We start from the raw sequence: 14330 nt of genomic DNA, 5'->3' as shown, positions 1-14330 counted from the left end.
ACTCCTCCTCATGGCTTTCCTCTACTGAGGTTGCTGACTATGTGCAGTCCCACCTGCGTCAACCCTTTGATAAAGATGTCAGAGCGCGTTTGCGTTCCGAATGTCCAGGTCCCAATTTGGAGGACAAGGTGGCGGATACTCCGGAGGTGGATCCCTCCATGCTCATGTATCTCAAGAAATACACGAAAGATCCGAAGAAAGGCATCAATCGTGCCTGGAGGTCCTACCAGGATAAGTTGCTCGATTTGACTGGTCCCCTAACAAAAATTTGGGATTTAGGTTTCAAATCAAAAGCTTCCGGTCCGATTATAAATCCTGATGATTTAATTGCATGGGCTCAAAGTTGCGTATTTCTATTGGGCAGTGCCAACTGTGCTATGTCCAGTGAGCGGCGAAGCTCTATTCTATTAAAACTCGATCCTAAATTGGCAGAGTTGTCTTCATCAGAGTCAGGCCCTTTAGCACAGGGTCTTCTCTTTGGTCAACCTTTTTTGAAAGAGTTGACAAAATTTGTTGCTACCTTCAGTGGCCTTGATAAGGGACAAGGTTCCTTAAAACGGGCTTTTCGTCCAGTTTTTGGCTGGGCCGGACGACATCGGGGCGGTTGTTCGGCTGCGGTTACCAACAAGGCGCCCAGCGCGGTTACAATTAACAACATGGAAAATATCAAGATTCCAATTCTTCCGCAAACTTCTATCCCACACGTGGATCCCGCAACTACAACAAAAAAGGCCGTTATGGAGGTAACCAAGGAGGACAACGTGATGCCGCTGCTTCAGGTGAGCCTGATTCCTTTTTCAAAAGTTCAATTGGGAGGCCGAATCCAGTATTTTCTCAACAAATGGCAAAAGATCTAGCAGGATGCGTGGATCCTGGATTCGGTGCAGGGTTACAAAATAGAGTTTTTTCACTCCCCCTCTCAGACTCTTCCCCCGCGTCCGATGCTTTTTCCCATCAAGATCAGGTGTTCATTTTCAGCAAAATCGAGTCTCTACTCCAGAAAGGGGCCATAGGACGGATGGTTCGTCATCCTCAGGGCTTTGTCAGCAACGTCTTCCTAGTTCAGAAGAAGGGGGGTGGATCCAGGCTTGTTTTAAATCTCAAGGATTCAATGGATGGGTTGTATATCGTCACTTCAAGATGGAGGGGATCCATCTTCCTCCGCGATCTTCTTCAGGAAGGGGACTGGATGGTCCGCATAGATCTGAAAGATGCTTATCTGTTGGTACCCATTTACAGACCTCATCGTCGTTTTCTTCAATTCCAATGGCAGGGAATGTGGTACGAGTACAAAGTCCTTCCTTTCGGCCTCTCGTCAGCACCTTGGTGTTTCCCGAAGCTTCTGAGGCTGAGGTTCTGGACTTTTAAAAGTCCAGAGGTGTCAGGGAAACAACACCCAAAGACCCCTGAGTTCCTCCTGTCTCGGTGCACAAATAAACAGAGACACGGGCTTCTCGATGGTGGCGTCAAAGACCAAGGTTTATTTACTGCAGGGACACAGAAGTCATAGGAACCACACAGAGGCAGAATCTACGAGACTGTTCGAATTGCATTAAGTGGGTTGTTCCTTAAATACACGGAAAATGTCTTTAGGCAACATTACATGAATATTTCTCATGCCCAACCCGGTATCCCAAATAAACAGTAAATAGACATCAAACAATAATTAGTCGTAGGTTTTCGGTATTCGATCAGGTCCCCTTGTCAGTTTTCCATTCTTTACCCGATCCTCCCCATCATAAAAATCGTAACCTCCCCATTGTAAAAGCCCAGAAGGAGAGGAGCAGAGCCAGATGCAAAGGATTGAAAAGTAGGATAAGAGGTGTTTATGGATCATAAACGGGCATGGCTACCGTCTTCGGCCTTTCAGTCAGGACAACGGACACGAGAACCAGTATAGCAGGACTGGCCTCAGGCAAGGGAGGCAGCTTGATTCTGCCTAGTCATGCAGCGTCAGCCTTTCTCGGGGCTCGAGCTTACGTGTCCTTAACAAGGTGACTCTGTCGGGGTCATTGCCCGTTCATTGACTATGTGAGGGCAAGAAACAAAATGGATGCCGTAACTAAAATGGATGCCATGACTTTACAACAGAATGCCCTATTTCTCAGTGAATTCATGCTAGTTGCGTAGCGAAAACACTGTCATGTATGTAATGGATCATTTGCGGTTCATTGGTACCAAAATCGTGTCAGTACTACGATACCGATTTCACGGGTTCGGATCGCTACAGAACCTCAGACCGTCCTTTTGCCCTTACATAGGCAATAACTTACTCTATGTCAGAGTCCATTTCTATGTTCATCAGGTCACTGATATGTTGTTGAAGCATTACTCTATCCCGTGGCGTATCTCTAAAAACAGGTGGTCTTCTTACGCATGTTGAAATGCAGAGATTACATAAGGCAGGACCACACTGAACAATGAGACAGCACGAAAATAAAAATACCAACGCAACACCAGTGACTATCAGAACCTTCCATCCCCACGCAGACAACAGGCTCCAGAACCATCCCATTAATGACCAGTCACCTTCCTCTACATGAATAGAGTCAGAGATTTTGTGTAACTTCGAGATGGCCTTGTATACTGTTCGCGCATTATCTGGGATAAAAACACAGCAACTCGATTAGATCATCTTACATACTCCACCTCGATCTGCAAGTAACACATCAAGAACCATACGGTTCTGTAACGTCATGAGGCGATCCGCTTGAAGCTCAGCTGTCAGGTTACTAAGGGCACCCGCAGTTTCGGTGATAGTGGATTCAACTACGCGTGTTAGTTGACGTAAGTTTCTACTGTTAACCATAGGCCCCCAGAACTGAAGGAAACCTTTGAAGAAGTCTCCTGCTTCTTGGCCAGCAGTATCTTCTTTACTGAAAACACCTCTCACAACTCTAGTTTTGTGATAGTCCGGTGCAGCAGTGTATGTCGGAGGTAGCAGTTGAGCGATATAACATGAGCCTGAGAAGTCAGTAGGCAGCCATGTGTATGCTCTGTCTTGGCAAACAAAATAGGTACCCTTAGCAGCTAAGAATGCAGGGGAAGACTGTGACGGGAAAACATATGTTTCGATACAGTCACTCTTCCCTAGTCGAGCTTTCGGATTCCTCCCATTTCCTTGCAAACAGACCTGACCTTGGTGGGGTACGACCCAGATCGGAGTTGAGCTTTTACGTTTGTTCTCACCCAGAGTAATGCCATATTCCGTAACATTCCAACCCATGTAAACTCGCAATTCATCCTTGGGAATGAACGGAGTGTTATTGACATCTCTAACCATGTCAGTGATTCCTTTTACCAAGGCTCTATTAGCAGAGTTATACCGAGTGGAACGCGGAGGTCGTGGAGGATAGGTCTCTAGGGCATAAGCGAACATGGTCTGAAATGCCCAGAATGATCCATTATAACTAAAGGGCAGAACCAGATAAGGGATGCCCTTGTCCATGGTATGTGGTATCAAGCCACACACCCAGCAGTTTGTTGTGTTAACTACTAGTTGATGTTGGTGCAAAAGCTGAATGAAAGTGTTATTTAAAAACTCAGAGCGTCGAGCTTGCTCGTGGGCAGGAAAAGGATGGAAAGAGTGAAGAGAGACAACAGTCGGAGAAACAGGAACATGGGGAGATACTGTAGATGTAACAGGTGTAAAGATCAACTGAATACCAAAAATAATTCCGCCTACCAAAGTTATTAAAACAATTAGAAGTGTCAGAGTACATTGCATTAGAAAACATTTGCTATATAATATGTCATATAGCTTTGTCTTGTGCACATTTCGTCGCAGTTCAGGAAGCTCCATCTTCTACAACCGTTCGCAACAGATGGTTTGTACCTGTTAAAAACTTGCCTATGTTTACCCTGGGAGTTCCCAAGATAGACAGAAGAAACCGACCTTATGTCTGATTCCCTGCAAATTAAAACAAGGCACACGTTACGACCCTACGGTAACCCAGACGGCAAGGTGAGAGAAACAATAAAAACAAAAAGATAAAATTTGAGCAAACTTCCTGACTGAATGGAATGCAGTAAGATCAAAACAGTTTTCAAACAGAAAGGTAATTATGCAATGTCATTAGTTCATAACATGAGAACGTAGATTATATCTGTACTTTCCGGATCTTGTCTGATCTTGAAATAGCTGGTCTACAGGTGCGGAAATGTTCGACTCCACAGGTGACAAATGTTCACTTTGTACAATACTCGGTCCAGGATTCAAAGGAGCGGTTCCTGCTGAGGTGTCAAAGTTCTGTGTTTCAGTTCGTGGGTGGTCCGTTATGTACTCTGCATCACTGAAAGGGATGTGCCTAGGAACAGGTTCTGTCTCGGATACGCCAAATCCCTGTCTAACCCAGTTATCATAGGGGAGTGGGAGAGGGACACGCTTCGTATGGCTAGCGTGCACCCAATTCTTCCTTCCAGCTAGGCGTACAGCAGTTCTTGTTGTGAGGAGTACCTGGAACGGACCCACGAATCTTGGCTGGAGGTTCCGAGTTCGTTCAAAGTTCCGTACTACAACTTGGTCGCCTGGTTTCAACGTGTGGCCTGGACTCTCTGGCAGTTTAGGCAAGGATTCGAATACCTGTTGATGAATAAGGCTTAATTTAGCAGTCAGGTCATAAAGATAATCAATCAACATTGGGTATTCAATCTGTTTGAATTCCTTTGGCCTAGGGACTCCCCAAACATTCGCAGGACGACCGAACACATTCTCATATGGGCTAAGCCCTACTCGAGAGTGTACAGTCGCTCTGGTGGACAATAGAGCTAAAGGCAGTGCATCTGGCCAAGATAGACCAGTGGAAGCTTGAATTTTAGCAAGCTTCAGTTTCAGAGTGCCATTGTACCCTTCAACCAAACCCGCTGACTGCGGGTGATTCGCACTGTGAAATTTTTGGGTAATACCTAAACCCGTACACACACTCTTCATAACTTTCCCTACAAACTCACTTCCATTGTCCGACCAAACAATCCGTGGTATACCATACCTGGGGAAGTACTCTTTAAGGAGGATTTTGGCAGTGGACATAGCAGTGTTGTCCTTTAACGGATATGCCTCAATCCATCTTGAAAAGGCACAGACTACTACTAGGACATATTTAATATTGTTACACCTATCCATGTGGATGAAATCCAACTGAATCACTTCAAAGGGACAAGAAGGGGGAGCAAAATGACCAGTTGGGGTTGGGGTTCCCTTTCCAGGATTATGCATCAGGCATATCATGCAGTTCTTCACCACTCTTTCCGCACACTTAGTAATTCCATCGTTCTTCCATACTGGAGCTAACATTTTACAGATCCCTTTCGAACTGATGTGCGCCGCTCCATGCACCATCGTGACTACTGCGAGCACATACGCATCAGGTAACATCCAACGCTGCTGCTCAGACAAATCAACCCAACATCCACTTGAATCCATTTTACCCGTTTTCTCCTTCCATTCATTCTTCTCATTTTCAGTTGCTTCATTCTGGATTGCTTTCACACTTTCAATCGTATTCTCACACATCCCTGATTCAGCAATCCATCTTGCAGACGTTGCAACGTACATTCGGCTCGTCATGTTCTTGGCCGTTTCTTTAGCTACCTCATCAGCAAACGCATTCCCACGGCCAACATCATCCGTAATCTTTCGATGTGCACTGCACTTCACAATCGCAACTTCATTCGGTAGGGTCAGGGATTCCAATAGATCGCTGACTAACTGTCCATGTTGGATCTTAGTTCCATGGGACGTGAGAAAACCTCTTTCTTTCCAGAGACGTCCAAAGCTATGTGCTACGCCAAAGGCGTATTGGCTATCAGTAAACACATTCACTCTCTTTCCCTCAGCTAAAACACACGCTCTTGTTAATGCAATTAATTCTGCAGCTTGGGCAGAATTCTGACTTACTCTTGCAGTCTCAACAATCGTACTCAAAGTCGTAACTGCATACGCGGCCGTCACATCACCATTCTGTAGTTTAAAACACGACCCATCGACATATAAAGTGCCGTCTGGATCTAGTAACGGAGTATCTTTCAAATCAATCCGACCTTTTGTCTCTTCCTCAGTTCTAAAACAGCAATCATGGGGCTCTGAATCACTCGACTCCTGAGTAGTCGGCAACAGCGTTGCTGGATTCAATATGTTGCATCGCTTAATCTGAATGTGGTTTGCCAAAAGCATCAGCTCATAGCCTGATAGTCTAGCACTGGTGAGGTGCTGAGTTTTCGTTCGATTCATGAGTGTATCCACAGCATGTGGAACCATGACTACTAACATGTTGTTCATGACTAGTCCAGCAGACTGTCGAATAGACACTGCAGCTGCTGCTGTAGCTCTCAAACAACTTGGCAATGCTCTGGCTACCGGATCTAATGTGGATGAGAAATATGCGCAAGGTCACTGTTTGTCACCAAATTGTTGCGTTAATACACTCAACGCACAACCTTCTCTTTCATGGACATATAGTGTAAACGGCTTACTGTAGTCAGGAGTACCCAACACAGGAGCTGAACACAGCGCATCACGTAAGTCAGAGAAGCTCTGTTGACATTCGTCAGACCATGGCAAAGGGCTCGGAACACCTTTTCCAGTCAGGGCTACCAATGGTTTTGCCATGAGAGAAAAATTTGGGATCCATTGCCTACAGTATGACGTAATACCCAAAAACGCACGCACTTCTCTCTGTGTGCTTGGTACAGTCCTCTGCGAAATTGCTTTGATTCTCTCTGGGGTCAACCTTCTTCCCTCCTTTGACAAAAGATGACCTAAGTAGGTCACTTCTTGGCAACAATATTGCAGTTTAGAAGGTGACACCTTGTGATGTAAGTCTGACAAATGACGTAATAGAGAAATTGTAGCTGCTTTGCAAGTTTCCTTGTCATCAGCAGCCAGTAAAAGATTGTCTACATATTGGATCAGAGCAACACCAGGAGGAAGTACAAGAGCATCTAATTGACTCTTCAATGCTTGGCTGTAAATTGAAGGGCTCTCACAATAACCTTGTGGAGCGCGTTTGAATCTGAAACTGCGACCTCCTAAGGAGAAACCAAAAATGTCTCTACTTTCCTCGGCTATCGGAATGCTGAAAAAGGCATTTTTCAAGTCGATAACTGTAAACCATGAGGCTGAGGCAGGAATCAACGTTAATAATGCAGTGATATCTGGTACCACAGGAAACTGTGGAATCACTATTTTGTTAACTTCTCTGAGGTCAATCACAAACCGGTAGATTGGAGGTTTGGAAGGGTCAGTACGTTTCAAAATCGGTAGAACAGGACTATTGCAGATATTTCCTCTAGTTTCCTCAATCACATCTTTCTGTATCAAGTCTTTCACAATCAGCAAGAGTGCACGTTCCCCTTCATTCGAAATCCGATACTGTGGGATTCGTGGGAATTTAACATTCGCTTTCAGACTTACCACATAAGGGGGAATTTCCAAGAGGCCTACATCGTTAGGACCAGTTGCCCAAAGAGTATCAGGGAGAGAACGCAGCTCCGGTGGGAGCTTATCCATCGACATATACATTGGAGAGATTACTCTTTTGCCTAATGTGAGCTGTACTCCCGAAGGAGAACAGTACAGTGTCGCATGTAGGCGTTTCAACAGATCTAAACCAAGCAGATTCTCATTACAACCGGTTGTTAGAATAAGGGGTGCTTCTAGTTCGCATGGCCCAACAGAAATTGATAAAGGACTAGAAACAGGATTGTGAACAGGGGCGCCTGAGAAACCTACTGAAGTGTTCGTTAAGCCAGACAAAGGTGCGCCAGGGAGTTTCGCATGCATAATTGAACTTTTTGCCGCACCAGTATCCAACAGAAACGGTTCGACCACGCCTGATGTAACTACTGCGACATAAGGTCCACTCTGATCAACTGGAACTGATACTACTCCCTCTCTTTGCCTGTGGCTGTCCTAGTACTCGCTTCTCTGAATCTCTTCATTATGATCATAATAATCTTCAACATGATACTGTGGAGATCTACCTGCTTGCGCAGATTGTGCATTTCGCTGATCGAAATAATTCGATTGGCGATTAGCCTGTGGCGTCATTGTACCACGTCCTCTACCCCTAGGAGTTTGCATAAACCCAACATTACCTCTCTGAGCTGGGACACCACTAGTCTGTGCGTGCAGTACCGGACACTCATTCTTAAAATGGCCCTCCTTTTTACAATAGGCACACTGATTCCATGCTAACTGTTGTCGAGAAAAACCATAATTAAATCTTTGGGACGTCCCTTGCTGGAATTGTGGCTGCTGCTGAAACTGGGGTCGCTGCTGTGAATCTGACTGATTCGAGCGAGGCGGATACGCCTGTTGCAAAAGAACTTTAGTCTTTAAATCTTTTGTTTTCTTTTCTGACTTTTCCTTCTCTTCCTTCTCTCTATTCTCGTAATACTGAGCAGTTGCAAGTATCTGTGCTGTCATCGACACTGCCCATGCACTTTCAGAATCCTTTAACTTGTTACTAAGTTCGGGTAATAAATTAAACACGAACTTGTCGACAAACAATCTCTGGCCTCCCTCAGTACTCATATCTTGTCCACTGTGGTCTACGAAGGTCTCTTCAAATCTAGTGAAAAAGTCAGAGACGCTTTCGTCCTTCTTTTGCTTGCATGCCGATAGTTTATCCCAATTAACTCGTAAAGCTGGCATCAGCGTTTTCATCAGATTAATTATTCTGCCAGGTAGGGCAGCAATCAGAGGTTCAGGTTTAGCACCGTCAACTTGTTGCGCATCTGCTGCTACAATAGCTGGCCAATCACCTCCTAAGGCGACTGGGTGGTTCTCTTGCCGAATCTTGGCCCATATAGGCTGTGGCACTACATTACCAAATAACATTTCAATGTCTGCCAAATTCATGACACACGCTTGAACTGTCTGCGTTAACTCTTTGTAATAACCAGCAGGATTTTTACGTGGGTCTGGCAACGCTTGTTTTACTGCTAATACTTCAGCCCATTTCCAAGGGATGTGTATCCACACTCTCTGGAATTGTGCCGGGGCAGCTGCAATACCATTAGCCGCATCAGCTTGAACTGCATCACGCCATATCGGTGGAACTTCCCTCATCGGATATTGACCTCGTTTTTTCCTAGTAGTAATCGGTGAACCATCAGGGTCCCTTGTCGCTCGAAGAGGGGAATCATCCCTATAAGCTAAAATCAGTTCTATCGCTCCCCTTACTCCTGAACCTATCACCATTCCTGCGGCGAACTTCTGTTGAATATTTATCAGATCTGAGGGGACAGAATCTAAGTCATCATCTTCCCATTCTTCACGCACAAGAGAACACATCACGTCAAAAACATAACGTTGAGTTGGTTCATTCCATTGCATAAAAGTATCTAACACTCTTTGTGCATCATACTTCACAGCTTTCGACATCCACCTAAGAGCTGTCGAATCTAACATGTCTCGTTCCTGAGGACCAGGAAGCTGGCTACGTCTCTGTATAGAGTCAGAAACGGGGGTCCCAATTAAAGACCTGTAGAGAGGAGTTAAGATATTAGTTACAGAGTCGGTTATTTTCCGACGAACGGAAAGCGGAGTCAGGATGTTCATAGGGTTCGGGGATAGGGCAGCTGGAGCAGATGAAATAGTAAGGGTGGGAGTAGCAGGTAAAGCAGTTTGCGTAACGACAGGCAAAGGCGGAACAGGCGACCCAGGAAGAGGGGGTGCCGAAGGAACATTAACTACGGGAAGGACAGGAGCTGGAATCAAAGGAAGTGGAGCAACTATTCCAGGCTGACCAGCAGTTGGCTGTACAACAGGTAGTAACTGTGGTACTGTAATACCCTGTGCATAAGGTGGAGGTGAATTCAACAGGTAAGACAACAGAGGATCCTTTTCATGATCCTCCATCGGCTTAGTAGGACAAGATGGCAGTACAGGGTAACATTTATCAATTGCCAAATTATATTTTCTATTCGCCATCTCCATTGCTTTCTCAGTCTCGTTGACATGTAGCTGCCTAGCAGACTCCATTAAAGTCAACTCTTTCTCTTTCTGTTCTTTCTTCGTCTTCCTAATTTCTCTCTGTTTGGCTTCTTTGCGCCATACGCGAAAAGAATCAAACATTGCCGGCCGGGCTTTTCTCTTAAACAACTTCATTTCTAGATTGTCTAGAATTTCGGTTTCGAAGCTACCATGCGGTGGCCAACTAAGGACACCATCTTTTCTGGTATAACGGACCCATACTTCATTATACGTAATAGGACCCACACCATGTTTACAATAGAGCTCATATGTAGGAGTTCCAATCGGAGGAACCGAACACGAATCCTCCAACCGGGAATCCCCGTTGCAACGTAACCAGGACAGGAAACAATTACTACTGGAAGTCATGACAAACAAAGACAAATTCCAACCAAAATGCGCAAAGAACTTAGGCCTACCAAAATGAACTATTACCAAAACAAAGATTATCTAAACAAGAGCAACCAATGATAATCTACGAATTAAACCAGAGCAACAAAGAACAACCAAACTGAGCGTAACCCACTTAATACTTAACTGAAATGTGGAAGACGTCACCAAGGAGAACCCGTCTACGTCTCGCCGTGCTAAGGTCTGCACCTCGGGTCCAAGACAGGGCGACAGTCAGGGCAGCGGTCCTCTGTAGCCGTCTGGGAACGGGAACCCTTGTGGAAGAGATCGTCGGGCCACTTTTACGACATGCAGGGATCGATGAAGCGGGGTACCTCCCTCCGGAATCTTCACACGAAACTTCTCGAACTTTTCAGGCTTTGGACCGGTACCGGATGACGTCGCCCAACGTTGGGCGCCAATTTGAGGTTCTGGACTTTTAAAAGTCCAGAGGTGTCAGGGAAACAACACCCAAAGACCCCTGAGTTCCTCCTGTCTCGGTGCACAAATAAACAGAGACACGGGCTTCTCGATGGTGGCGTCAAAGACCAAGGTTTATTTACTGCAGGGACACAGAAGTCATAGGAACCACACAGAGGCAGAATCTACGAGACTGTTCGAATTGCATTAAGTGGGTTGTTCCTTAAATACACGGAAAATGTCTTTAGGCAACATTACATGAATATTTCTCATGCCCAACCCGGTATCCCAAATAAACAGTAAATAGACATCAAACAATAATTAGTCGTAGGTTTTCGGTATTCGATCAGGCCCCCTTGTCAGTTTTCCATTCTTTACCCGATCCTCCCCATCATAAAAATCGTAACCTCTCCATTGTAAAAGCCCAGAAGGAGAGGAGCAGAGCCAGATGCAAAGGATTGAAAAGTAGGATAAGAGGTGTTTATGGATCATAAACGGGCATGGCTACCGTCTTCGGCCTTTCAGTCAGGACAACGGACACGAGAACCAGTATAGCAGGACTGGCCTCAGGCAAGGGAGGCAGCTTGATTCTGCCTAGTCATGCAGCGTCAGCCTTTCTCGGGGCTCGAGCTTACGTGTCCTTAACAAGGTGACTCTGTCGGGGTCATTGCCCGTTCATTGACTATGTGAGGGCAAGAAACAAAATGGATGCCGTAACTAAAATGGATGCCATGACTTTACAACAGAATGCCCTATTTCTCAGTGAATTCATGCTAGTTGCGTAGCGAAAACACTGTCATGTATGTAATGGATCATTTGCGGTTCATTGGTACCAAAATCGTGTCAGTACTACGATACCGATTTCACGGGTTCGGATCGCTACAGAACCTCAAGGCCTGTGGTCGAATTTCTTCATGCCAGAGGCGTTCGCCTCATTATTTATCTGGACGATATTCTCATCATGGGTCAGTGTCCTCGTCTTGTTTTGCAGCATCTTGCCTGGACCATAGATCTATTACAGAATCTGGGATTCTTGGTCAACCCTCAGAAATCAGTGTTGATTCCCTCTCAGTCTGTGGAGTTTCTGGGCTTTCGAGTCAACTCCCTCACTTGTCAACTCCTCTTGCCCCAGCAGAAGATCAGATCGATCAAGAGAGAGTTGAGGTTGATTTTGAACAAGCAGACTTTGTCCTTGAGGTCTGTAGCCCGTGTCGTCGGGTTGTTAGCTTCTTCTATACAAGCGATCTTCCCGGGTCCCCTTCATTACCGAGCGCTTCAACGGCTCAAAATACGCCATCTCCAAAAAGGTCTCAGGTATTCCGATCAGATTCCTCTCTCAGAGGAGGCGAGGTGGGAGATGTTGTGGTGGCTGGAACATATGGAGTCGTGGAACGGTCGAGCCCTATTCGGCACCACCCCGGAAGTGGTGATCGAATCCGATGCCAGTCGATGGGGTTGGGGGGCCTGATGTGGTCAAGTGTCCACTGGCGGCTGTTGGTCTCCAGAAGAATTGAATCTCCACATCAATTGCCTCGAGCTTCTGGCGGGCTCCTTTGCGATACATTGCCTCTCGCCCCATCAGTCAAATTGTTGCATCCTTCTCCGCATCGACAACGTGTCGGCGGTTCGTTATGTCAACAAATTGGGCGGGACCCGGTCCCGACTTCTAGCGGAGATTGCCAAAGACTTTTGGCACTTTTGCCTTCAGAACAATCTGTTTGTAGTGGTGGAGTACCTTCCAGGGTGCAGCAACCAAGTTGCCGATTGGAATTCCCGACATCTCCGGGACTTCAGCGATTGGAGGCTTCACCCTCGAGTGTTCCGATTGTTGAACAAGATGTGGGGCCCTTGTCGGATCAATCTGTTTGCCTCCAGACTCAACAAACAAATTCCGGAGTGCTTCAGCTGGCGTCCAGATCCGGAGGCTCTCGCCACGGATGCTTTTCTGCAAGTGTGGCCTCCAGCGATTTGTAATGTGTTCCCTCTGTTTGTAATGATTCCAAGGGTCCTGGCCCGAACCAAATGTTATCGCTCAGAATTGATTCTGGTCACTCCTCTGTGGAGGGCTCAAGCGTGGTTCCCAGTACTTCTGGAAATGTTATGTGTGGATCTGGTTCTTCTTCCCCGGCGGTGGAATCTGTTGTTAGACCCTCTCCAATCTCCACATCCGTTGATAACATCAGGTCAACTCCTGCTGGTCGCTTGTCAAATTTCCGGGATCGTTGGAAAGTCCCAGACCTTTCGAGAGACGCTACCAGATTTATCAGTGAGGCTTGGTCGCCCAACACACACAAACGTTATGCTACAGCATGGAAACGATGGTGGGATTGGTGCTCTCCACGGGAGGTGGATCCCGCTGCAGCAGATGTCTCCTTGGTAGTGAACTTTCTAGCGTCCTTAGCCACTTCAGGCCTTGCTTATCGCACTGTCAATAATTTCCGGTCAGCCATCTCACCAGGTCACGTGGCCATTGAGGGCAAACCACTTGGTGACCATCCATTAGTGTGTAAATTACTCAGAGGTATCCGGTTGGTAAAGCCACCATGTTCTAAATATTCGGAGCTTTGGGATGTCTCCATTGTCTTACGTTTCTTGGACTCCTGGCCTGTAAATCAAGGTTTGTCTCGTAAACAGCTTTCTGCCAAGCTAGCTATGCTACTTTGTTTAGTAACCTGCAAACGCGTTTCTGATATTTGCGCCCTCGATTTAGCGGGTCGCAGATTCTCTCCTGAGGGTGTTACTTTTTTGGTCACCAGACGCACTACATGTAACACCACTTCTGTCACTTACCCTGCGTTTCCTGACAATCCAAAATTGTGTGTGGTACAATGTATCCGGGATTATGAGGTGAGTACTGCAGGTTTTCGTCAAGATATGGCAGGTCAATTGTTGATTGCTCTGCAGAAACTTTTTCGTCCAGTGACCAGTTGGCTCATGAGCGAAGCTGGTATTGATGTCTCCAAATTTGGTGCTCATTCTGCTCGTGGTGCTATGGCATCCAAGGCTTTTTCTGTGGGAGTCAGTTTATTGGACATTTTGAATGCAGCTGATTGGTCCTCTGACTCTACATTAAAAACTTTTTATTATAAACCTATTGTAAATGTTGCATCTGTTGTGGTGGCGCAGCTTTGAACAAGCATAATCAGAGCCTCCGGTCCTGACATAGAATTCAAAATGTGCAAACATTCGTGACAAGAATTTTCAATTCTATTAAGGACACGGAGGCGAGGATTATCCCACCCATAATCAGTACTGTACTGTCTGATTTGAATTGTTTTATACTGCAATGTATATTTATGCTGCTTTTACCCTTCCCTACTGCTATATCTCTTCCTGGGAGTGTGGTATTATGGCTTTATCTTTCTAATTCAGGTTCTGATCGCAAGTAAAGTTTGCTGACTTTCACCTTTAAAGAGGGTTTTTCTTCGTCTCCCAGGGCATGCTGTTTCGTTGAAGCTGACTTCAAGTTTTTTGTTGCTGCCGTTGGCCTATGGATTTCCTTATGATGAATGGATTCTTCTTTCCAGTTGTTCTCAGATATCAG

Source organism: Triturus cristatus, chromosome 12, assembly GCF_964204655.1.
Source record: "Triturus cristatus chromosome 12, aTriCri1.1, whole genome shotgun sequence".
NCBI classification, from domain to species: Eukaryota; Metazoa; Chordata; class Amphibia; order Caudata; family Salamandridae; genus Triturus; species Triturus cristatus.
Note: the sequence above shows the minus strand (reverse complement) of the source record.